This window comes from Nycticebus coucang, chromosome 16 (assembly GCF_027406575.1).
Source record: "Nycticebus coucang isolate mNycCou1 chromosome 16, mNycCou1.pri, whole genome shotgun sequence".
Taxonomy (NCBI): Eukaryota; Metazoa; Chordata; class Mammalia; order Primates; family Lorisidae; genus Nycticebus; species Nycticebus coucang.
The window spans coordinates 88085443-88109479 of NC_069795.1; the positions used below are offsets into that span (position 1 = coordinate 88085443).

The 24037-nt window shown below is 42.8% G+C and overlaps 1 pseudogene; it reads right to left on the minus strand.

The window, feature by feature from the left end:
* Nucleotides 1–2730: 2730 nt before the first annotated feature.
* Nucleotides 2731–4314, minus strand: LOC128568051 (T-complex protein 11 X-linked protein 2-like; annotated as a pseudogene).
* Nucleotides 4315–24037: the final 19723 nt, after the last annotated feature.

The following is a 24037-nucleotide window of genomic DNA, read 5'->3' on the forward strand; positions in this document are numbered from 1 at the left end:
CTTACTTGTAGAAACATACATCAGGTTTGTGAAGAAATGAGAGAAATCACAGGTTTGTTTCCTGGCTGGGGGTGGTGGTTGTGAGGAGTATTGGGTTCTCTCAAACCCAGCCCACCCCTGCCAAGGAACTACTTTGGCCCCTCTCTCTTTAGTGTCTCTACCTGCAAAGTGGAAGCCTTGGGTGGCTACACAGGAGCCATGTGTTAGTGGGTGGGGTCATCACCCACTACACCTGCAATCTCCAACCCTCAGGCCATAGAAAGGTACCGGCCATGGCTGAAGGAACCAGGCTACACAGCAGGTGAACAGTGGATGAGCAAGTAAAGCTTCATCTCTATTTCCAGCCACTCCCCATCGCTTGTATCATCACCTGAGCTCTGCTCCCTGTCAGATTGGTGATGGCATTAGATTCTCATAGGAATGCCAAACCTACTGTACCCTGCACATGTGAGGGATTAGGCATGCTCCTTATGAGAATCTAATGCCTGACGATCCGAGGTGCAGCTGAGGTGGAGACGCCGGTGCTGGGGAGCAGCTGCAAATACAGATGCTCATTAGCAGAGAGGTTTGACTGTATAGAGACCACAATAAATCAATTGCTTGCCTACTTGTATCAAAACCACACCACACACCTCAGTCTGTGGAAAAACTGTCTTCCATTAAACTGGTCCTGGGCACTGCTCTACTATACCACTGAATGTTTGCTTACTGCTAGAACTAGCACAGAAAAAAACCTCACTGTGTGGTCTCATTTCCTGGAGGATCTCAGGATCTGCACCTACAAACAGTCCAGACACCATAGATTGCCTGAGGTATATGACTCTGGATTCCATCCGTAATCCTGTGATCCATATTTACATCAACCTTCAGCTTGCTACTGACCCTCTGTGTAAATCTACTCCCTCTTTTCCTCCTTCCTGCTCTACCCAGCCCTGGAAGACACCACCTCCTCTCTGTACCCAGACACTAATTCCACTGACCCCAAACAGTGAATCTAAGTATCGTAAGAAAGAAGAATCTCCTGGTGGCACCAGGTCCAACACCTGGTCACTTTGTTAGGGGCGCAGGCTGGAGGACAGTGACAGGAACTGGACTACTACTCCAGCCTGTTTACAATCTCTGGGAATTGGCTGTCCTAGAAGCCAAAGTATCAGAATTATAAAAAATAAAAGGGCATTGGCTCGGCGCCTGTAGCTCAAGCGGCTAAGGCACTAGCCACACACACCAGAGCTGGCTGGTTCAAATCCGGCCCGGGCCTGCCAAACAGTAATGACAACTACAACCAAAAAATGGCTGGGTGTTGTGGCGGGTGCTTGTAGTCCCAGCTACTTGGGAGGCTGAGGCAAGAGAATCACTTAAGCCCAGGAGTTGGAGGTTGCTGTGAGCTGTGAGGCCATGGCACTCTCCCCAGGGTGACAACTCAAGGCTCTGTCTCAAAAATAAATAAATAAATAAATAAATAAATAAAAGGGCATAACTAATACAATAGTCCCTCCTTATCTATGGACTCAATTTCTCTGGTTTCAGTTAGCTATGGTCAACAGTGCCAAAAATATAAAATGGAAAATTCCAGAAATAAACAATTCTTAAATTTTAAATTACACATCATGCTGAGTAGCATAGAATCTCATGCTGGCTGTAAATCCTCCCTGGGATATGAATCATTCCTTTATCCAGTACAGTCACACTAATATGCTATCTGTCCATTCATCATTTAGTAGTCATTTGGGTTATCGGATCAAAAAGACATTGTATATAGCTAGGTGTGGTGGCTCACCCCTGTAATTCTAGAACTCTGGGAGGTCAAGGCCAGTAAATCATTTGAGTTCAGGAGTTCAAGACCACCTTGAGCAAGAGTGAGACCCTGTCTCTACTACCCAGTTTCCCCGAAAATAAGACATCCTCCGAAAATAAGACCTACTCACAAGAAAGATAAGACGTCCCCTGAAAATAAGACCTAGCACATCTTTGGGAGCACACCTTAAAATAAGACACTGTCTTATTTTCAGAGAAACAGGGTATAAAAGAGGAAAACTAGCCAGACATTGTGGCAAACCTGTCTTCCCAGCTACTTAGGAGGCTGAGGCAAGAGGATCACTTGAACCAAAGAGTTTGAGTTTGCTGTGAGCTATGACACCATGGCACTCTGCCCAGGGTGACAGAGTGTGACTTTGTCTCAAAAAAACCCAAACAGGCTCGGTGCCTGTGTCTCAAGCAGCTAAGGCACCAGCCACATACACCTGAGCTGGCAGGTTCAAATCCAGCCCGGGCCTGCCAAACAACAATGACAAGCACAACCAAAAAAATAGTCAGGCGTCGTGGCAGACGCTTGTAGTCCCAGCTCCTTGGGAGGCAGAGGCAGGAGAATTGCTTGAGCCCAGGAGTTGGAGGTTGCTGTGAGCTTGATGCCACGACACTCTACCCAAGGAGACAGCTTGAGGCTCTGTCTCAAAAAACAAAAACAAAAACATTGTACATATAGGGTTTGGCACTATCCATAGCTTCAGGAATCCACTGGGAGTTTTGGAATGTATCCCTTATTGAAAAGGGGGGACTACTGTACATCCCACAGGGTAGGGTTCAGTACTCTACTCAAACATGCCTTATTTTTTTTTTCTTGCAGCTCAGAAGTTTATTAACCAACGGGGTTGGGTCAGCTGGTGTTTACATGCTGACCCCTGCAGCCCTGTATCCCAGCTGTAGTGAGGAAGATGGCTGGCTTCTCTGCTGGCCACAGGTGATATCATCTCAGGAACATGCTGAGCCCTCTCTCCTGGGTCCCTGTTGCCATGGCTGGAGTCCAGCACTATCAGATAGGTTCCACTTCTGTTTCTTGTGCTTGAACTAGAGTATCGACATTTTTTAGGATCTCAGCATAGTATGGGCCAAATACCTGCTGATTATGATGCATCAGCTTGACAAACTTCCGGCCTAGTTCTGTCGACTCTCCTTCGATGTGATTAAGGCCTTCAGGGAAGTGTAACAGAGACTCCTGCATGCCACGAACCAAACAGCATTTGAGAAACAAAAGGAGGCGCTGATCAATGATACTACGGACATGGTTTTCTTTCTTGGTGATGTTCTGGAGTTGTCCTATAAGACATACTGTGTTTTCACTGCTTAGGGCAGTAAAGCCCAGGTCCTTGAGGCCACAGTGAATTTCCTGAGACACCTGTTCACTCACATTCAACATAGCTTCTTCAAGCTTGGAGTTAAATTCCTCAGTCACAGCCTTGGTTATGCATTTCAGTTTATCCACAAATCCAGGTGAGTTGAATAAAATTGAACCAGAGAAACTTCTAGCCACTAGTAAGACTGAGGCCAATATAGTCAAGTGGCGCAAATGGGACCCCATTTCCTGGACCCGGATTCTGTCCATCAGCAGAGTCTCAGGGAATTCTTCATTTTCAGGATCCCAGAGGAGGAGATTCAGGTAGCCCTGGTATAGCACCATTATGGGATTGGGAGGATCTGAATTCTTAGCTGCCTTGTCTGGAGTTGAACAGGCCATGCTGGAGGAGCTGGGGATGTCAGGAGAATCCAGACATGGTGTAATGAGGTCTGTGGCTGCTTTGGTTAGCCATTTCTTGGTGTAATCAAGGAGATTGGGTTGTTTGTCAAGGAGTTCCTGGAATTTAGCTCTTTCATACTGGATGGAATATTCCCGCAGGTAGGGTCGAATGCTCTGGATGGTATAGTTCGCCATGTCCGTTTTCATTAGGCCCAGAACATGGAAGCTGCCCCTCAGTAACTGTGCTGGATCTGTTATGCTCTGTAGTTTCTTTACTGCTTCATCTCGAACTGGTGCACATAGCAGGGTCATCAAACTAAGAATGTATTAGAGAGACGAGAGACATCTAGGGCTCCATGTTCTGCTTCTTGCTTGAGGAGATCCACGTCCAGAACTTCTTTAATCTCATTTTTTAGGCGGATGTGGCGTGGTAATAGCAGTGATAGCAAAACCTCCTTAACTTCTGTCATAAGTTCAAGAGCACAAGTGAATTCGGGAGGATTACTCAAGAGTTGTTCTCTTAAATGGTCCCAAAAAACATTGTACAATGTCTCCATGAACCTGTCTTCCAGACTGTTTGGAGATAAAACATTCTCTTCCATGTAGAAATCTTGGTTTACCATGATTTCATGAGCAATGCTCATCCTGGAAACTTCGTTAATTGTTTCTATTAGACGAGGAGAGTAGTCATTTAAACAGAAGTCTTCCTCTTCTTGGTTCTTCTCTGATGTTTCAGAATTATGGGCTCCACACTTTGCTTCATTAGGATCATTTTGGAGTACAGTTTCCTCACTCTTGGGCATCTTGATGTTATCTCTTCCTCTGTTCTGGACCGGCTCCATGCCTTATTTTTTGACATGTCATCTTCCTCTGCTAGTCTTTATAATTAATTTGTTTGATATCTCCACTACATAAGCACGGTGCAATCTAGCATACTGTAAGCAGTCAGAACTAGGTAGCTGCACTGGAGAAGAGCAGACAGGGGGGTGAGAGGGAGCAGTGGTATTTGCTCTAGCAGGCTTCTCTTTCAATCTATAAGTAAATGGTGGTGGTGGGGGGTCACTCAGGGTTCTGTCTGGACTGTTCTCACTGAACACTCTCCTGACACAAGGTCATCTGTGACCACAGCTTCACTGTCATAATAACCAGATAATTAACTCCTTTCTCTGTGTGCCTGACTCCAGGTCCATGAATAGAGCGGGCCGCAAGACTTCTCTCCATGGATGTCTCCCTGTCGAGTACAACTCCTATGCTCAGGCTGAATGACCAGTTGCTTCTCCAAACCTGTTCCTCCTTCCCCTTTATCCATTTCAGTTTGTGCCACTCTCACTCCTCCACATGCTTTACCTGTAGTATTTTTAAAATCCTAAGTTAGCTCTAAATATAGAAAAGGAGATAGATAGTTGATATATTTGAATGAGCACGTTATTTCTATAGTAGTTCAAAAGGAAAATCCAGTCATCTATATTACATGGGGCACATTCACATTTAAATGGTATGAAAAAGAGACTGGGAAGGAATTGAGAGAGAAAAGGAAGAAAATGTTATTAGGGCAGCCAAGGTAGTAGAAGACAGGTTCAGAGAAGAATGGTGGTGCACAATGCCAGGTGCTACAGACAGCATTCAAATTGGATGACAACTCAGAAGCACCGTAGAAATTGCTACCTATGAAGTCTTTTTGCGACCATGGCCAGTGTTCATTATAGTTTAATGGTAGCCGGGTGCAGTGGCTCATGCCTATAATCCCCACACTTCGGGAGGCCGAGGGGGTGGATTGCCTGAGCTCAGGAGGTTGAGACCAGCCTAAGCAAGAGTGAGACCCTGTCTCTACTAAAAATAGAAAAATTAGCCAGGCGCTGTGGCGGGCACCTGTAGTCCCAGCTACTCAGGAGGCTGAGGCAGGAGGATAATTTGAGCCCAAGAGTTTCAGGTTGCTGTGAGCTATGACCACAGCACTCCACCCAGGGAGAAAGAGTGAGACTCTGTCTCAAAAAAAAAGAAAAAATAAGTTTAATGGTGGATGCAGCAGCAGCTGCAGAGGCTGCTAGATGAATGACATGTGGGGAAGGAATAGAGATCATGACATTTGGCTGTGAAGGGCAAGAGAAAGATAAGGTAGTAATTACGAAACAAAGGTTTTGATGGAGAATACAGTAGAGCCTCCCTAGTTGACCACCTCTCTGCATTGACCAACTCCTTAAGTTGTCTAGTTTTATACACTAGACTGTACCACATGTACATATCAGTACAGTAGGCCTAGTTACTTATGTTGACCACCTCTGTTTTTTGACCGGTTTGTCACAATCCCTTAGGTGGTCAACTTATAGAAGTTCTATTGTACTATATTAAGGGTAGGATAGGAGGGCAGGCATGTTGGCTCATACCTATAATCCTAGCACTCTGGGAGGCCAAGGCAGGTTGAGCTCAGGAGTTCAAGACCAGCCTGAGCAAGAGCAACACCTGTCTTTACTAAAAATATAAAAACTAGCAGGTGTTGTGGTGGGCGCCTGTAGTCCCAACTACTTGGGAGGCTGAGGCAAAGAAACTACTCAAACCCAGGACTCTGAGGTTGCTGTGAGGTATGACACCATGGCACTCTACATAGGGCAATAGATTGACACTCTGTTTCAAAAAACATAAAATAACGATAGGAGAGGATAGGTGAGTGGTTTAATAAACAAAGTTGGGCTAGTCAGCATGCTGAAAGAAACAAAAGGTTGAGACTGATATCTCATTGTCCTTTTAAAAGATTTAACACCTTGTGGGAGAGGCCCTTCCTCTACCCCATCAGCCACAGGAATGACAAGATAACATGGGTAACAAGGGGCTGCAACAAGTAGGGGGAAGTGAAGAAGACTGGGGAGAGCGGGATTGGGGGTGGGTGGGGATTAGGATACTGTGCCTGGAGCCACAGCAGAGAACAAGCCCTCTCAGAGAGCAAAGGCAGGTATCTCTAACTTCAGAGGGGCTGGGGTCAAGGGATTAAAAACAAGGCCCCAAGTGGTGGCTCATGCCTGTAATCCTAGTACTCTGGGAGGCCGAGGAGGGTAGATTGCCTGATTTCAGCAGCTTGAGCAAGGGTGAGCCCCCAATCTCTAAAAATAGCCCACTGTTGTGGTGAGTGCCTATAATCCCAGCTATGTGGAAGACTGAGACAAGATGATCGCTGTGCCCAAGAGTTTGAGGTTGCTTGAACTATGATGTCATAGCACTCTTGGGGAGGGGGCAAGAAAGTGAGACTCTGTCAAAAAAAAAAAAAGAAAAGAAAAAAGGAGAATCAGCAAGATGGTGGCCGAGTAACAGCATCCTTGCAACTGGGCATGGCAAGTCTGGGGAGACAAGACTCCAGGCATCCCTGGTTGGTGGGATCTGCCCATAAACATCCCTTTGAGGACACAGGGAGTCAGGGAGGGACGTCTGAACTCCAGGAGGAGGACAAAAGCAGTGGAAAACTGGCAAGCGGTTGCATGTGTTCGTTCAGTCTAATCCTGCTGGCAGCTGTAAGTACAGCAACAGTGAGATCGCAAACTGGAAAGGCCTTACCTGTGAGCTGCTTTGGTTTTTTTGGACTTGGCACTCAGTCGAACTACCTTGGGAGAACTTGGGCAAGAGTGTGGAGGACTTTAAGCATTGTCTAGGGCCCCAGACTGAGCTGCTGAGGCAGACGGAGCTAATAGTGGTCAGCTGTGGGCCTTGTGGAGCCATTGTGGGAGAAGTGCCCTGGCAAGTTCCACCCTCAGGGTCGCAGAGCAAGGATTGGGCAGGAGCTGGTAATCTAGTGATTGAGCAGCCTAAAGGCGGGGACTGAGATGCCTTGCAGCCTTAGCCCTCAGGGGCATAAGTGAGACTGGTTTTGGCACACTAGTTAAGTGGATAGCCACTTCAGGAGTGATCCTAGCAATAAGCACTTTCCTGGGAAAGCTTCTACTTAGCCAAGTTTAGCAGTTTAAAGTGCCTTTTACATGGGCTGAGGAGAGATTTAGGCTCTCCACCCTGCAGGGTTTGAGAAATCAGCAGAGGCCTCCAGTCTCCATCTTGTACAGGCATATTAGCATTCTGATTAATATCTCATACCCCAGAGATCACCTATTGCCCAGATAATATTCAGCAAGATACATATACTGCTTTGTTTTGGGTTTTTTTTTTTTTTTGATTGTTTTTATTTTTTAATTTCAACATTTTCCCTATATTTTTCTTTCTTTTTTGTTCTTTTCTTTCTTCATTTTTCTAGTTTAAATATAATTTCCCATTGTTGCCTTTTTCAGCAATTAGAACATCATTTTTGCTAGTGTTTCTACTGCTATTATTTGGTTTTCCCCCCAATTCTATCCCAAGAAGTTTTCTGTTTGCTTGTTTTGGTTTGATTTATAGCATTTTTGTCTTTCCTCTCTACTTGGTGGAGGTGGGGTACTGTGTCTGAACAGGCTAGCAAAGAGCTGCTGACCTCAAGGGAACTACCCAACCTGGCACCCACAGAGGTTGGGGGTTTTTAAGGTTGGGTCAAACTACCCTACTGTACACCTACATTGCTCTGTCTCCCTCTTTCTGTGCCCCTCTTCCTTTTGTCAATATTCCCTTTTACCCACCCCCCCTTTCTCTTTTTTCTTTTCTTTTCTTTTTTCCTTTCTTGCTCTTCAACCTTCTCATCCTTCTGGTCCTGTACCAAAAGGACTCATCAAAACCCTGGTACAGAGGCATGACAACTTAAAGAGCAAGAGAAAGTAAAAGGAAAATTAGGGCAAGGAAACAGATAAAAGAAGTCATTCATGAGAAAGAATCAGCAAAAAATCCTGGCAACATGAAAAAGCAGTCTAGAGCAACCTCCCTCCACCCCAAGGGACTGTGAGGTAGCTACTGCAGAGGATTCCACCTATAAAGAAATGTTAGAAATGACAGAAAGGGAATTTAGAATACAGATGATGAAAACAATGAAGGAAATGATGGAAACAATGAAGAAGACTGCTGATAAAGTGGAAAATAACCAAAAGGAAATAAAAAAACAGAATCAAATAAGAGATGAACGATATGAAGAATATAGAAAGGATATAGAAGAGCTGAAGGAAATGAAGCAGTCAATTAGGGAACTTAAAGATGCAATAGAAAGTATCAACAACAGATTAGGCCATGCAGAAGAAAGAATCTCAGTGGTAGAGGACAAAACTCTTGAAATAACTCAGATAGTTAAAGAGGCAGAAAAGAAGAGAGAGAAAGCAGAACGTTCACTGACAGAATTTATGAAGCATTCAAACATACGAGTGATAGGTATCCCAGAAGGGGAAGAAGAATGCCCCAGGGGAATGGAAGCCATACTAGAGAATATTATAAAAGAAAATTTCCCAAATATCACCAAAGATTCTGACACATTCCTTTCAGAGGGATATCGGACCCCAGATGTCCTCAACTCTAACAGAGCTTCTCCAAGACACATTGTGATGAAGCTCTCCAAAATCAAGACAAAAGAAAAGATTCTGCAAGCTGCCAGGAGTAAACGCTAGTTGACCTACAAGGGAAAATCCATCAGAGTGACTGCAGACTTCTCTAATGAAACTTTCCAAGCAAGAATATGATGGTTATCTACCTTTAATCTACTTAAACAGAACAATTTCCAGCCCAGAATTCTATACCCTGCTAAGCTAAGCTTTAAAATTGATGGAAAAATCAAATCGTTTACGGATATACAAACATTGAGGAAATTCGCCACAATAAGACTAGCTCTACAGGAAATACTTTAACCTGTTCTACACACTGACCATCACAATGGATCAGCAACAAAGTGAGAACTCAGAAATTAAAAAACAGAACCTAACCTCCATACTGATGCAAAAGATAAAACTAAGCAATGGACTCTCACAAAATAAGATGAATAGAACACTTCCATACTTATCAATTATCTCAATAAATGTTAATGGCTTGAATTCCCCACTGAAGAGGCATAGATTGGCTGACTGAAATAAAAAACACAAGCCATCCATTTGCTGTCTGCAGGAAACACACCTAGCTTCAAAAGACAAATTAAAACTCCAGGTTAAGGGTTGGAAGTCGATTTTTCAGGCAAACGGGATTCGGAAGAAAAGAGGAGTTGCAATCTTATTTTCAGATACATGTGGATTTAAAGCAACTAAAGTAAAAAAAGACGAAGATGGTCCCTTCTCAAGGGAAAAATACAACAAGATACATTGAAATACAATATATTTCAATTCTAAATATTTATCATTAAATGCTCCCAGATTCTTGAAACAGACCTTACTCTGTCTGAGCAATATAATATCCTATATCACCATGATAACGGGACTTTAACATCCCTCTCTCAGAGCTGGACAGATCCTCTAAACAGAAATTAAACAAAGATGTTAGAGATTTAAATGAGACCCTAGAACAACTGTGCTTGATAGATGTATATTGAACACTCCATCCCAGAGATGAAGAATATACATTCTTCTCATTGCCCCATGGAACATTCTCCAAAATTGATCATATCTTAGGACACAAAAAAAACCTCAATAGAATCAAAAGAATTGAAATTTTACCTTGTATCTCCTCAGACCACAAGGCATTAAAGGTGGAATTCAACTCCAACAAAAACATTCAACCCACAACAAAGGCATGGAAATTAAACAAACTTTTGTTGAATGACAGTTGGGTGCAGGAAGAAATAAAACAGAAAATCACTAACTTCCTTGAGCATAACAACAATAGCGACACAAACTACGGAAACCTATGGGATACTGCAAAACCAGTTTTGAGAGGAAAATTTATCGCTTTAGATGCCTACATTTGAAAAACAGAAAGAGAGCGCATCAACAAACTCACAAGCAATCTTATGGAATTGGAAAAAGAAGAACAATCTAAGCCTAAACCCAGCAGAAGAAAAGAAATATGCAATATTAAATCAGAGATCAATAAAATTGAAAACACAAGAATCATTCAGAAAATTAATGAAACAAAAAGTTGGCTTTTTGAAAGAATAAATAAAATACATAAACCTTTGGCCAGACTAACTAGAAATAGAAAAGTAAAATCTCTAGTAACCTCAAAAAGAAATGATAAAGGGTAGCCGGGTGTTGTGGCAGGCGCCTGTAGGCCCAGCTACTTGGGAGTCTGAGGCAAGAGAATCGCTTAAGCCCAGGAGTTGGAGGTTGCTGTGAGCTGTGTGAGGCCACGGCACTCTACCGAGGGCCATAAAGTGAGACTCTGTCTCTACAAAAAAAAGAAAAAGAAAAAAAAAAGAAATGATAAAGGGGAAATAACAACTGATACCACAGAGATAGAAGAGATTATCTCTGAATACTACCAGAAACTCTATGCCCAGAAATTTGACCATACAAAGAAAATGGATCAATATTTGGAATCACACCCTCTCCCTAGACTTAGCCAGGAAGAAATGGAATTCTGAACAGACCAATTTCATGCACTGAGATTAAAGAAACAATAAAAAAGCTTCCAACAACAAAAAAAAATGCCCTGGTCCAGATGGCTTCACACCAGAATTCTATCAAACCTTCAAGGAAGAGCTTATTCCCGTATTGCAGAAATTATTCCAAAAAATTGAGGAGGAAGGAATCTTTCGTAACATGTTCAATGAAGCAAACATCACCCTGATACCAAAACCAGGAAAAGACCCAACTAAAATGGAGAATTTCAGACCAATTTCATTAGTGAATATAGATGCACAAATTCTCAACAAAATCCTAGCCAATAGATTACAACTTATCATCAAAAAAGTCAGACATCATGATAAAGTAGGTTTCATCCCAGGGATGAAAGGCTGGTTTAACATACGCAAATCCATATATGTTACCCACCATATTAACAGAAGCAAAAATAAAGACCATATGATCCTCTCAGTAGATGCAGAAAAAGCATTTGATAAAATCCAGCATCCTTTGCTAATTAGAACACTGAAGAGTATAGGCATAGGTGGCACATTTCTAAAACTGATTGAAGCTATCTATGAGAAACCCACAGCCAATATTTTACTGAATAGAGTAAAACTGAAAGCTTTTCCTCTTAGAACTGGAACCAGACAAAGTTGTCCTCTGTCACCATTACTTTTCAACATAGTGCTGGAAGTTCTAACCAATATAATTAAGCAAGACATAGAAATAAAGGGAATCCAAATGGGAGCAGAGGAGGTCAAACTCTCCCTCTTTGCTGATGACATGATCTTATACTTAGAGAACCCCAAAGTCTCAACCACAAGACTCCTGGAAGTCATCAAAAAATACAGTAATGACTCAGGATATAAAATCAATGTCCACAAATCAGTTGCCTTTGTATATGCCAATAACAGTCAAGATGAGAGGCTAATTAAGGACACAACTGCCTTCACCACAGCTTCAAAGAAAATGAAATACCTAGGAATATACCTAACAAAGGAAGTGAAGGACCTCTATAAAGAAAATTATGAAATCCTCAGAAAGGAAATAGCAGAGGATATTAACAAATGGAAGAACACACCATGCTCATGGCTGGGCAGAATCAACATTGTTAAAATGTCTATATTTCCCAAAGTAACCTACCTACTCAATGCCATTCCTATTAAAATACCAACATTGTGGGTGGCGCCTGTGGCTCAGTGAGTAGGGCGCCGGCCCCATATACCGAGGGTGGCAGGTTCAAACCCAGCCCCGGCTGAACTGCAACCAAAAAATAGCTGGGCGTTGTGGCAGGTGCCTGTAATCCCAGCTGCTCAGGAGGCTGAGGCAGGAGAATCGCGGAAGCCCAAGAGCTAGAGGTTGCTGTGAGTCCTGTGGCATCATGGCACTCTACTGAAGGCAGTAAAGTGAGACTCTGTCTTTACACACACACACACACACAAAATACCAACATCGTACTTTCAAGATTTGGAAAAAATGATTCTGCGTTTTGTATGGAACCAGAAAAAACCCCGTATAGCTAAGGCAATTCTTAGTAATAAAAACAAAGCCGGGGGTATCACCATACCAGATTTTAGGCTGTAGTAGAAAGCCATAGTGGTCAAGACAGCATGGTACTGGCACAAAAATAGAGACATAGACACTTGGAATCGAATAGAAAACCAGGAAATAAAACTAACATCTTACAACCACCTAATCTTTCATAAACCAAACAAGAACATACCTTGGGGGAAAGACTCCCTATTCAATGGTGGTGGGAGAACTGGATATCCACATGTTAAAGACTGAAACTGGACCCACACCCTTCTCCACTCACAAAAATTGATTCAAGATGGATAAAGGACTTAAATTTGAGGCATAAAACAATAAAAATCCTCAAAGAAAGCACAGAAAAAACTCTGGAAGATATTGGCCTAGGGAAAGACTTCATGAAGAAGACTGCCATGGCAATTGCAACAACAACAAAAATAAACAAATGGGACTTCATTAAACTGAAAAGCTTCTGTACAGCTAAGGAGACAATAACCAAAGCAAAGAGACAACCTACACAATGGGAAAGGATATTTGCATATTTTGAATCAGACAAAATCTCGATAACTAGGATCTATAGAGAACTCAAATTAATCCACATGAAAAAAGCCAACAATCCCATATATCAATGGGCAAGAGACATGAATAGAACCTTCTCGAAAGAAGACAGACAAATGGCTAACAAACATATGAAAACATATTCATCATCCCTATCTATTAGAGAAATGCAAATCAAAACCACCCTGAGATACCGTCTAACCTCAGTGAGAATGGCCCACATCACAAAATCTCAAAACTGCAGATACTGGAGTGGATGTGGAGAGAAGGGAACACTTTTACACTGCTGGTGGGACTGCAAACCAGTACAACCTTTCTGGAAGGAAGTATGGAGAAACCTCAAAGCACTCAAACTAGACCTCCCATTTGATCCTGCAATCCCATTATTGGGCATCTACCCAGAAAAAAAAATCCTTTTATCATAAGGACACTTGACTAGACTGTTTATTGCATCTCAATTTACAATTGCCAAAATGTGGAAACAGCCTAAATGCCCACCAACCCAGGAATGGATTAACAAGCTGTGGTATATGTATACCATGGAATACTATTCAGCCATTAAAAAAAAATGGAGACTTTACATCCTTTGTATTAACCTGGATGGAAGTGGAAGACATTATTCTTAGTAAAGCATCACAAGAATGGAGAAGCATGAATCCTATGTACTCAATTTTTATATGAGGACCATTAAGGACAGGGTGGGGGTGGGAGAACGGGACAGCAGAGAGAGAAAGAAAGAGGGAGGGGTGGGGAAAGGAAGAGCAGAGAGAGGGAAGAAGGGAGGGAGATGGGGCCTTGGTGTGTGCCACACCTTTTGGGGGCAAGACACGATTGTAAGAGGGACTTTACCTAACAAATGCAATCAGTATAACCTGGTTTCTTGTACCCTCAATGAATCCCCAACAACAACAACAAAAAAAAGTAAAAAAAAAAAGAATTGAGAACAAAACATAAATCCTCAATTATCAATACTTGTAGATATTCCATTCTTTTGATTGTGTCTTTGACTATGACTCAGAAGAAATGCATGTTTACATTGTGATCTAATACAAAAATATATAAAAACCAAAAATTTCAAAAAAAAATGTAGGGCAGCACCTGGGGCTCAATGAGTAAGGCGCTGGCCCCATATACTGAGGGCGTCAGGTTCTAACCCAGCCCCAGCCAAACTGCAACAAAAAAGTAGCTGGGCCATGGGCCGTGCCTGTGGCTTAGTGAGTAGGGTGCCAGCCCCATATACCAAGGGTAGGAGGTTCAAACATGGCCCCAGCCAAACTGCAACAAAAAATAGCTGGGCGTTGTGGCAGGCACCTGTAGTCCCAGCTACTCAGAAGGCTGAGGCAAGAGAATCACTTGAGCCCAAGAGTTTGAGGTTGCTGTGAGCTGTGATGCCATGGAACTCTACGGAGGGTAACAGTGAGACTCTGTCTCAATTTAATAAAAAAAATTTCCTCTAATTTAACTGTATATTCTTAGTGGAATATACCTTAATGACAAAAAATTAAAAAAAAATCTTCAACTGTTTTTGATAATCATGTTTGTGTTAGTTCTATACTATTATGTATTTTAAGACTGTTGTGTGGGGAGGCACCTGTGGCTCAGTGGGTAGGGCGCTAGTCCCATATACTGAGGGTGGTGGGTTTGAACCCGGCTCCAGCCAAACTGCAACAAAAAAATAGCCAGGCGTTGTGGCGGGCGCCTGTAGTCTCAGTTACTTGGGAGGCTGAGGCAAGAGAATCACCTAAGCCCAGGCACTGGAGGTTGCTGTGAGCTGTGATGCCACAGCACTCTACCCTGGGCGATAAAGTGAGACTCTGTCTCTAAAGAAAGAAAAAGAGAGACTGTTGTGTGCATTGTGAGACAAAGCAAAAGAGTGTTTATATTTGTTTTTGGTGTGAGAAAGGAAAAATATGCTAAAATAGATGAGGTCAAAAAGAAATCCTATGTACTTTAATTTGAATAACAAATGATTACTTCATCTCCTTTTTTTTTTTTTTTAAGACAGAGTCTCAAGCTGTCATCCTGGGTAGAGTGCTCTGGCGTCACAGCTCACAGCAACCTAAAACTCTTGTGCTTTAGTGATTCTCTTGCCTCAGTCTCCCAAGTAGCTGGGACTACAGGTGCCTGCCACAATACCTGGCTATTTTTTGTCGATGTTGTTGCAGTTGTCATTGTTGTTTTAGCTGGCGCGGGCCAGGTTCAAAACCGACAGCCTAAATGTATGTGGCGGTGCCCTACCCACTGAGCTACAGGTGGCGCCTACTTTATCAGTTTTTTTTACTCACCAGTATACTAATGAGGATTTATTTATTTTTTTAAAAAGAGTTTTCCGGGCGGTGCCTGTGGCTCAGTCGGTAAGGCGCCGGCCCCATATACCGAGGGTGGTGGGTTCAAACCCGGCCCTGGCCAAACTGCAACCAAAAAATAGCCGGTGTTGTGGCGGGCGCCTGTAGTCCCAGCTACTCGGGAGGCTGAGGCAAGAGAATCGCTTAAGCCCAGGAGTTGGAGGTTGCTGTGCGCTGTGTGAGGCCACGGCACTCTACCGAGGGCCATAAGGTGAGACTCTGTCTCTACAAAAAAAAAAAAAAAAAAAAAGAGCGTTTTCCTAACTATCTCCATTAAAAAGACCTAGAAACAAGGGTCAATTATTAACAAATATCCTACCCAGATTGTGGTATTCAAAATCCATTTCACACATAAACCAGAGCTGTAGAAAAATGAGTGATTCCGGGGCGGTGCCTGTGGCTCAGTGGGTAGGGCGCTGGCCCCATATACCAAGGGTGGCAGGTTCAAACTTGGCTCCAGCCGAACTGCAAAAAAAAAAAATATATAGCTGGGCGTTGTGGCAGGCACCTGTAGTCCCAGCTACTTGGGAGGCTGAGGCAAGAGAATCGCAGAAGCCCAGGAGTTGGAAATTGCTGTAAGCTGTGTGACATTGTGGCACTCTACTGAGGGCGGTAGAATGAGACTGTTTCTAAAAAAAAAAAAAAAAAAAAAAAAAAACAGGAAAGAAAGAAAAATGATTAATTCCCGCAGGGCAGGAAATGTGCAAATTGAACCTAACACACGTCAGAAAAAGAAAAAAGGGCGGCGCCTGTGGCTCAAGGAGTAGGGCGCAGGTCCCATATGCTGGAGGTGGTGGGTTCAAACCCAGCCCCGGCCCAAAAAATCACAAAAAAAAAAAAAAAAAAGAAAAAGAAAATAAGAAAGCCATTAAAGGCTACTGGGGGTGTGTTAAAATAATCCAAGAGTCCGTGCCGGGTGTGGTGGCTCATGCCTATAATCCCAGCACTGGGGAGGCCAAGACAGGAGGATTGCCTGAGCTCACAGGTTCAAGACCAGCCCGAGCAAGAGCGAGACCCTCTCAAAACAATAGCTGGGCATTGTGGCGGATGCCTGTAGCCTCAACTACTCGGGAGGCTGAGGCAAGAGAATTGCTTAAGTTCAAGAATTTGAGGTTGCTGTGAGCTGTGACAGCACAGCACTTTACCCAGGGTGACAAAGTGAGACTCTGTCTCAAAAAAGAAAAAAAAAAAAGAAAGAAAGAAAATAATAATCCAAGAATCCACTGCCCTTAAATGGGACAACTGCCACAAAATGTTCACAAGAATAATCATTACACTTATTTGAAATTCCTCATAAATGTTCAGTTTATAATGGTCCTAAAAAATTGTCACATATGGAAAATGCTAGGGCATCAAATCACTATTGAAAACTGGTAATTCAGCTCAGGCTTTTGGCTCAAGCGGCTAAGGCGCCAGCCACACACACCTGAGCTGGTGGGTTCGAATCCAGCCCGAGCCCGCCAAACAACGATGGCTGCAACCAAAAAATAGCGGAGCGTTGTGGCGGGCGCCTGTAGTCTCAGCTACTGGGGAGGCAGAGGCAGGAGAATCACTTGAGCCCAGGAGTTGGAGGTTGCTGTGAGCTGTGATGCCACGGCACCCTACCCAGGGCAACAGCTTGAGCTCTGTCTCAAAAAAACAAAAACAAAAACAAAAATCTGGTAATTCAAGGGGAAAAAAAGGAAGCCTACCTTTCCTGTATGAATTGTACCTTGGAGTAAAAAAACGGTTGGTAAGTTTCTCTTTATAGAAGTTATTCCAACTAATAAATGAAAAAATAATGATATTGCCATTTTGCAAACAGTAAAGAAGTAATAGATCTTACCCTTGATCACCAATAACTGCTAACATCACATAAAGAGAGACAACTAAAAATGAGATACTTCCCAATATAACTATACAACTGTTATTTATGTCTTCTTCCCTCAAAAAACATCAAACTGACTAAGTCTCTAGATTTAACTACTAATTTAGGGGAAATAGAGGAGGCAGAAGAAAGTGTCGTGCAAGACGACAAGGACATGATCAGCAAAATCCAAAATCCAGACTGTGAAAATCTGCAGGATAAATGAATTGCTAGAGAACACACACACACACACACACACACACACACACACACATACACTTTTTTTATTTTAGAGACAGAGTCTCACTTATCGCCCTTGGTAGAGTGCAGTGGCATCACAGCTCACAGCAACCTCTAACTCTTGGGCTTAGGCGATTCTCTTGCCTCAGCCTCCCAAGCAGCTGGGACTACAGGCGCCCACCACAACATCCGGCTATTTTTTGTTGCAATTTGGCCGGGGCCAGGTTCGAACCCACCACCCTCAGTATATGAGGTCAGCGCCCTACTCACTGAGCCATAGGCGCCACCCTCAAAACTTTTTTTTTTTTTTTTTTGCTTTTTTGGCCTGGCCAGGCTTGAACCCGCCACCCCCAAGTATATAGGGCCGGCACCCTACTCCTTGAACCACAGGCACCGCCCCCCTCATAACTTTTTTATTAAAATTTTAATACATTGAAGGGAGGACAAGGTTACACACACACACACATATAGCATCACTTGCATGGAATACATTGCACCCCACTGGTAACTTTTCACTCTTCCTTTCACACACACCCCTTTTAAGTCTCCAATGTCCATTATACCACTCTGTGTGCCTTTTGTTACTGTAGCCTTAGCTTAGTTCCCACCTGTAAATAAGAAAATGTGGCATTTATTTTTCTGGTCCTGAGTTACATCCCTTAGAATAATAGACTCTAGTTCCATCCAATTTGCTGTGAAAGATATTATTTCATTGTTTCTTTTAGCTGAACAGTAATCCATAGTGTGTGTGTGATATTTTCATTATCCACTCATCAGCTGACGGGCATTTGGGTTGATTCCATATCTTTGCAATTGTGACTTGTACTGTGATAAACCTATAAGTGCAGGTATCTTTTAGAATAATGATTCTTGGCTCGGCACCTGTAGCTCAGCAGCTGGGGCACCAGCCACATACACCAGAGCTGGCGGGTTTGAACCTGGCCCAGGCCTGCTAAACAACAATGACAACTACATCCAAAAAATAGCCAGGCATTGTGGCAGGGGCCTATAGTCCCAGCTACTCAAGAGGCTGAGGCAAGAGAATCGCTTAAGCCCAATAGTTTGAGGTTGCTGTGAGCTGTGATGCCACAGCTCTCTACTGAGGGCAATGTAATGAGACTGTCTCAGAATAAAAAAAAAAAAAAAAGATATAATGATTCTTTTCCTCTGGGTAAACACTCAATAGCGATCTTTATTATTTCCTTTCTTCTGTTAAATTTAGGCTTGATTTGTTCTTGTTTTTCTGTTTTTTGAGGTATATTACATTGTTAATTTGTGATGTTTCCACTTTTTTAATGTCGGCATGTATTAATAATGCTATAAAATTGCCTCTTGGCATTGCTTGTGCTATCCCACAGATTTTGATATGTTGTGTTTTCATTTATTTCAAAATGTATTTTATTTTCCATCTTTATTATTCATTAACCCAGTGATCATTCAGGAGCATTTTGTTTAATTTCCACAGGTTTGTATACTTTCTGAGGTTCCTCTTTGATTTCTAGCTTGATTCCACTGTGTTCTGTGCATATACTTGATATGATATTGATTTTTCAAAAAATTTGTTAAGATGTGTTTTGTGGCCTAAAACATTTTTTTTTTTTTTGAGACAGTCTCACTTTGTCACCCTTTGTAGAGTGCCATGATGTCATAGCTCACAGTAACCTCAAACTCCTGGGCTTAAGTGATTCTCTTGTCTCAGCCCCCCCAACTAGCTGGGACTACAGGTGCCCACCACAATGCCCAGCTATTTTTAGAGACACAGTCTCACTCTCGCTCAGGCTGGTCTCAAACCTGTGAGCTCAGGCAGTCAACCTACCTTGGCCTTCCAAGTGCTGGGATTACAGGTGTGAGCCACCAGGCCCGACCAACATGGTCTACCTTGGAGAATATTTCATGAATAAAAAATGATGAAAAAATGTACATTCTGTAGTTTTGGGGTGGAATGTTCTATAAATGTCTGTTAAGTCTATTTGGTAAGTCCAATGCTTACTTGTTTATTTTCTGTTTTGTTTTTTGAGACAGTCTCATTTTGTTGCCCTCGGTAGAGTTCCATGGCATCACAGCTCACAATAACCTCAAACTCTTGGGCTTAAGTGATTCTCTTGCCTCAGCCTCCCAAATAGCTGGGACTACAGGTGCCCACCACAACACCCAGCTATTTTTAGAGACAAAGTCTTGCTCTGGCTCAGACTAGTCTCCAACTCCGGAGCTCAGGCAAGTCACCTGCCTCAGCCTCCCAGAGTGCTAGGATTGCAGGCGTGAGCCACTATGCCTGGCTCAGATAATTTCATTTGAGTCTCTTTCTTTCTTTCTCTCTCTCTCTCTCCCTTTCCTTTCCTTTCCCTTTCTTTCTTTCTTTCCTTCTTTCCTTCCTTTCTTTCTTTCCTTTCTTGTTTTTTGAGACAGAGCCTCGAGCTGTCACCCTGGGGAGAGTGACAGAAACCTCACAGAAACCTCCAACTCCTGGGCTTAAGTGATTCTCTTGCCTCAGCCTCCCAAGTAGCGGGACTACAGGCGCCCACCACAATGCCCGGCTATTTTTTTTTTTTTTTGGTTGCAGCCGTCATTGTTGTTTGGCGGGCCCCGGGCTGGATTCAAACCCACCAGCTCAGGTGTATGTGGCTGGCGCCTTAGCCACTTGAGCCACAGGCGCCGAGCCGAGTCTATTTATTTCTTATTTTATTGCTTTGAGAAATATATTTCTTTTATCTATTTTATTCTCTTTGATTTTTGACTCCTTCCATTAAAGGTTCTTTCCATTTCTTCCACTCCTTCTATTTTTGGTAGTTCCATTTAGCAAGTTTGCTTTGGGTATAGATTCATATTTTTTAAGAAACAGGAAGAAACAGACGAAGGATAGAATGTAAGGGCAGGTGCCATATAATGCCAGCACCTTTAATGCCAGCACTTTGGGAGGCTGAGGCAGGAGGATTTCTTGAGGCAAAGGGTTTGAGTCCCTGTCTCTACAAAAAATATAAAAATTAACCAGGCATAGTGGCACACACCTTTAGTCCTAGATACTCCAGAGGCTGAGACAGGAAAATCGTTTGAGCCAGGGAGCTGGAGGTTCATGTTATTGCAATCCACATTCCAGCCTGGGTGACAAAGACTCTGTCTCAAAAAACAAAAAGGAACATGAGAGAAAGATGTTTCTGAGTTTCCATCCATCCTCAATAAGCAGATGCCTTAGGATTGTAGTTCCTAACCCCCAGACCACAGACTCTATGGCCTGTTAGGAACCAGGCTACACAGTAGGAGGCGAGAAACGGGCAAGCAAGCAGAGCTTCATCTTCTGTTTACAGCTGCTCCCATTATTCACATCACCACCTGTGCTCTGCCTCCTGTCAGATAAGCAACAGCATTAAATTCTCATGCAATCACGAAGCCTACTGTAAACTGTGCGTGTGAGGGATCTAGGTTGTGTGCTCTATATGAGAATCTTATGTTTGATGATGTAATGTACTTGATTATCCCAACCCCCACCCGCCCCCAACCATCAGTGGAAAAATTGTCTTCCAGCTGGGCACTGTGGCTCATGCCTATGATCCTAGCCCTCTAGTGTGGATTGCTTGAGCTCACAGGTTCAAGACCAGCCTGAGCAAGAGTGAGACCCTGTCTCTACTAAAAATACAACAACAACAAAATTGAAGATCACTTGGGCCCAAGAGTTGGAGGTGGCTGTGAGCTATGATGACACCATGGCACTCTACCCAAGGTGACAGCCTAAGACTCTGTCTAAAAAAAAAAAAGAAAGAAAGAAAGAAAAGAAAAGAAAAGAAAAATTATCTTCTATGAAACAAGTCCCTGATGCCAAAAAGTTTGGAGACTGCTGCCTTATGACGATGGACCACAAAAGAGAATACTTTGTAGTTATTAGAAACTAAATCAGGCTCAGTGCCTATGGCTCAAGCAGCTAGGGCGCCAGCCACATACACCAGAGCTGGCGGGTTCGAATCCAGCCCGGGCTTGCCAAACAACAATGACAACTACAAACAAAAAAAATTAAAAAAAAAAAAATAGCCATGCATTGTGGCAGGCACCTGTAGTCCCAGCTACTTGGGAGGCTGAGGCAAGAGAATCACTTAAGCCCAAGAGTCTGAGGTTGCTGTGAGCTGTGACACCACAGCACTCTACCGAGGGTGACATAGCGAGACTCTGTCTCAAAAAAAAAAAAAAAAACCAACTAAATCATAGATACAGCCATTTCAGTATATTGAGCTCCATAGAGACAGTGCTAGGGCAAGTGAGAGTCAGACGGGCACTGGGCGAGTCTGTGCCTTGCTGAGGAAAAATAACTAAGGATAGGCAAAGGAGATCCTAAGAAGTCAAGAGGCAGAATGTCATCATATGCATTCTTTATTCAAACTTGTTGGGAGGAGCACAAGAAGCACCCAGATGGTTCAGTCAACTTCTCAGAGTTTTCTAAGAAGTGCTCAGAGAGGCGGAAGATTATGTCTGCTAAAGAGAAAGGAAAATCTGAAGATACGGCAAAGGTGGACAAGGCCCGTTATGAAAGAAATGAAAACCTATATCCCTCCTAAAGGGGAAACAAAGAAGAAGTTCAAGGATCCCAATGCACCCAAGAGGCCTCCTTCAGCTTTTTTCTTGTTCTGAGTATCGCCCCAAAATCAAAGAACATCCCGGCCTGTCTGTTGGTGATGTTGCAAAGAAACTGGGAGAGATGTGGAATAATACTGCTGCGGAGGACAAGCAGCCTGATGAAAAGAAGGCTGCAAAGCTGAAGGAAAAATATGAAAAGGATATTGCTGCATACGAAGCTAAAGGAAAGCCTGATGGGAGTCGTCAAGGCTGAAAAAAAGCAAGAAAAAAGAAGAGGAGAAAGATGAGGAAGATGAAGCAGAGGAGGAAGACGACGAAAAAGTTGTTCTAGTGCAGTTTTTTTCCTTGTCTATAAAGCATTTAATCCACCTGTACATAACCCACTCCTTTTAAAGAAAAAAATTAAAATGTAAGGCTGTGTAAGCTTGTTTTTAAACTGTACAGTGTCTTTTTTTGTGTAGTTAACAGACTGCAGAATGTGTCTTTAGATAGCCCTGTCCTGGTGGTATTTTCAATAGCCACTAACCTTGCCTGGTACAGTATGGGGGTTGTAAATTGGCATGGAAATTTAAAGCAGGTTCTTGTTGGTGCACAGCAAAATTAGTTATATATGGGGATGGTAGTTTTTTCATCTTCAGTTGTCTCTGATGCAGCTTATACAACATGATTGTTGTTCTGTTAACTGAATACCACTATGTTAATTGCAAAAAGAATGTGTTGCAGCTGGATTGTTGACATTCTGAATGCTTCTAAGTAAATACATTTTTATTTTTATTTTTTATTTTTTTGCAGTTTTTGGCCGGGGCTGGGCTTGAACCCACCACCTCTGGCATATGGGGCCAGTGCCCTACTCCTTTGAGCCACAGGCACCACCCAATACAATTTTTTTTTATTAGTTGTTTTCCTTTTCATAGGTCTGAAATTTTTCTTCTTGAGGGGAAGCTAGTCTTTTGCTTTTTGCCCATTATGGATCACATAAATTATTACATTGTTTATCTTTTCTTTTTTTTTGTAGAGGCAGAGTCTCACTTTATTGCCCTCAGTAGAATGCCATAGCATCTCAGCTCACAGCAACCTCCAACTCCCGGGCTTAGGCTATTCTCTTGCCTCAGCCTCCCGAGTGGCTGGGACTACAGGTGCCCGCCACAACACCTAGCTTTTTTATTGTTGCAGTTTGGCCAGGAGCCAGGTTCCAACTTGCCACCCTCAGTATATGGGGCCAGGACCCTACCCGCTGAGCCACAGGCACAGCCTGAGGACTCTATTCTTTAACTCCCATTACCACATAATGGCAGTTATATTTTGCAGTTCCCACATTAAAGAAGACCTGAGAATGTATCCCCAAAAGCGTGAGCTTAAAATACAAGACTGCCATATTGCATTTTTTGTTGATGTTAGTCCCAGCAAAGTCTAGGAGAGTGCTGGCTATAAATGTCTTTTCCCATTTACCTAAATATGGACTGCTCAGGAAACTTCAGACTCTCCATTAAGAGTATCTTTAATTGGGCGGTGCCTGTGGCTCAAAGGCATAGGGCGCGGCCCCATATGACAGAGGTGGCAGGTTCAAACCCAGCCCTGGCCAGAAACTGCCAAAACAACAACAACAAAAAAAAGTGTCTTTTTTTTTTGCAGTTTTTGGCCAGGGCTGGGTTTGAACCCGCCATCTCCAGCATATGGGGCCGGCGCCCTACTCTGTTGAGCCACAGGCACCACCCAGAGTATCTTTAATTAATTGGGCCACTCTTTAAAATAATGTTACATTTAAAATAGGGTATATTTTCTTGTATTATAGTTTGCCCCCTTTTAAATAAAATTAATAAGAGGGAAGAAGATGCTTAAACTTTACATCTTAATACAAGTTATTCAATTTATTTGAATTTAATTTTTCTTTACAAAACCCACACTTACTCATTAGAGTCATGTTTATCTGATTAGCAGTTTAGGGAACAATTTGGTAATTTTGTGGTTTTTGAGATTATCATTCTCTTAAAGTGCCAGTATTTTAAAATAGCATTCTTGTAATTTTACACGCTTTTGTGATGGAGTCTGTTTTGTTATATAATTTTGACTT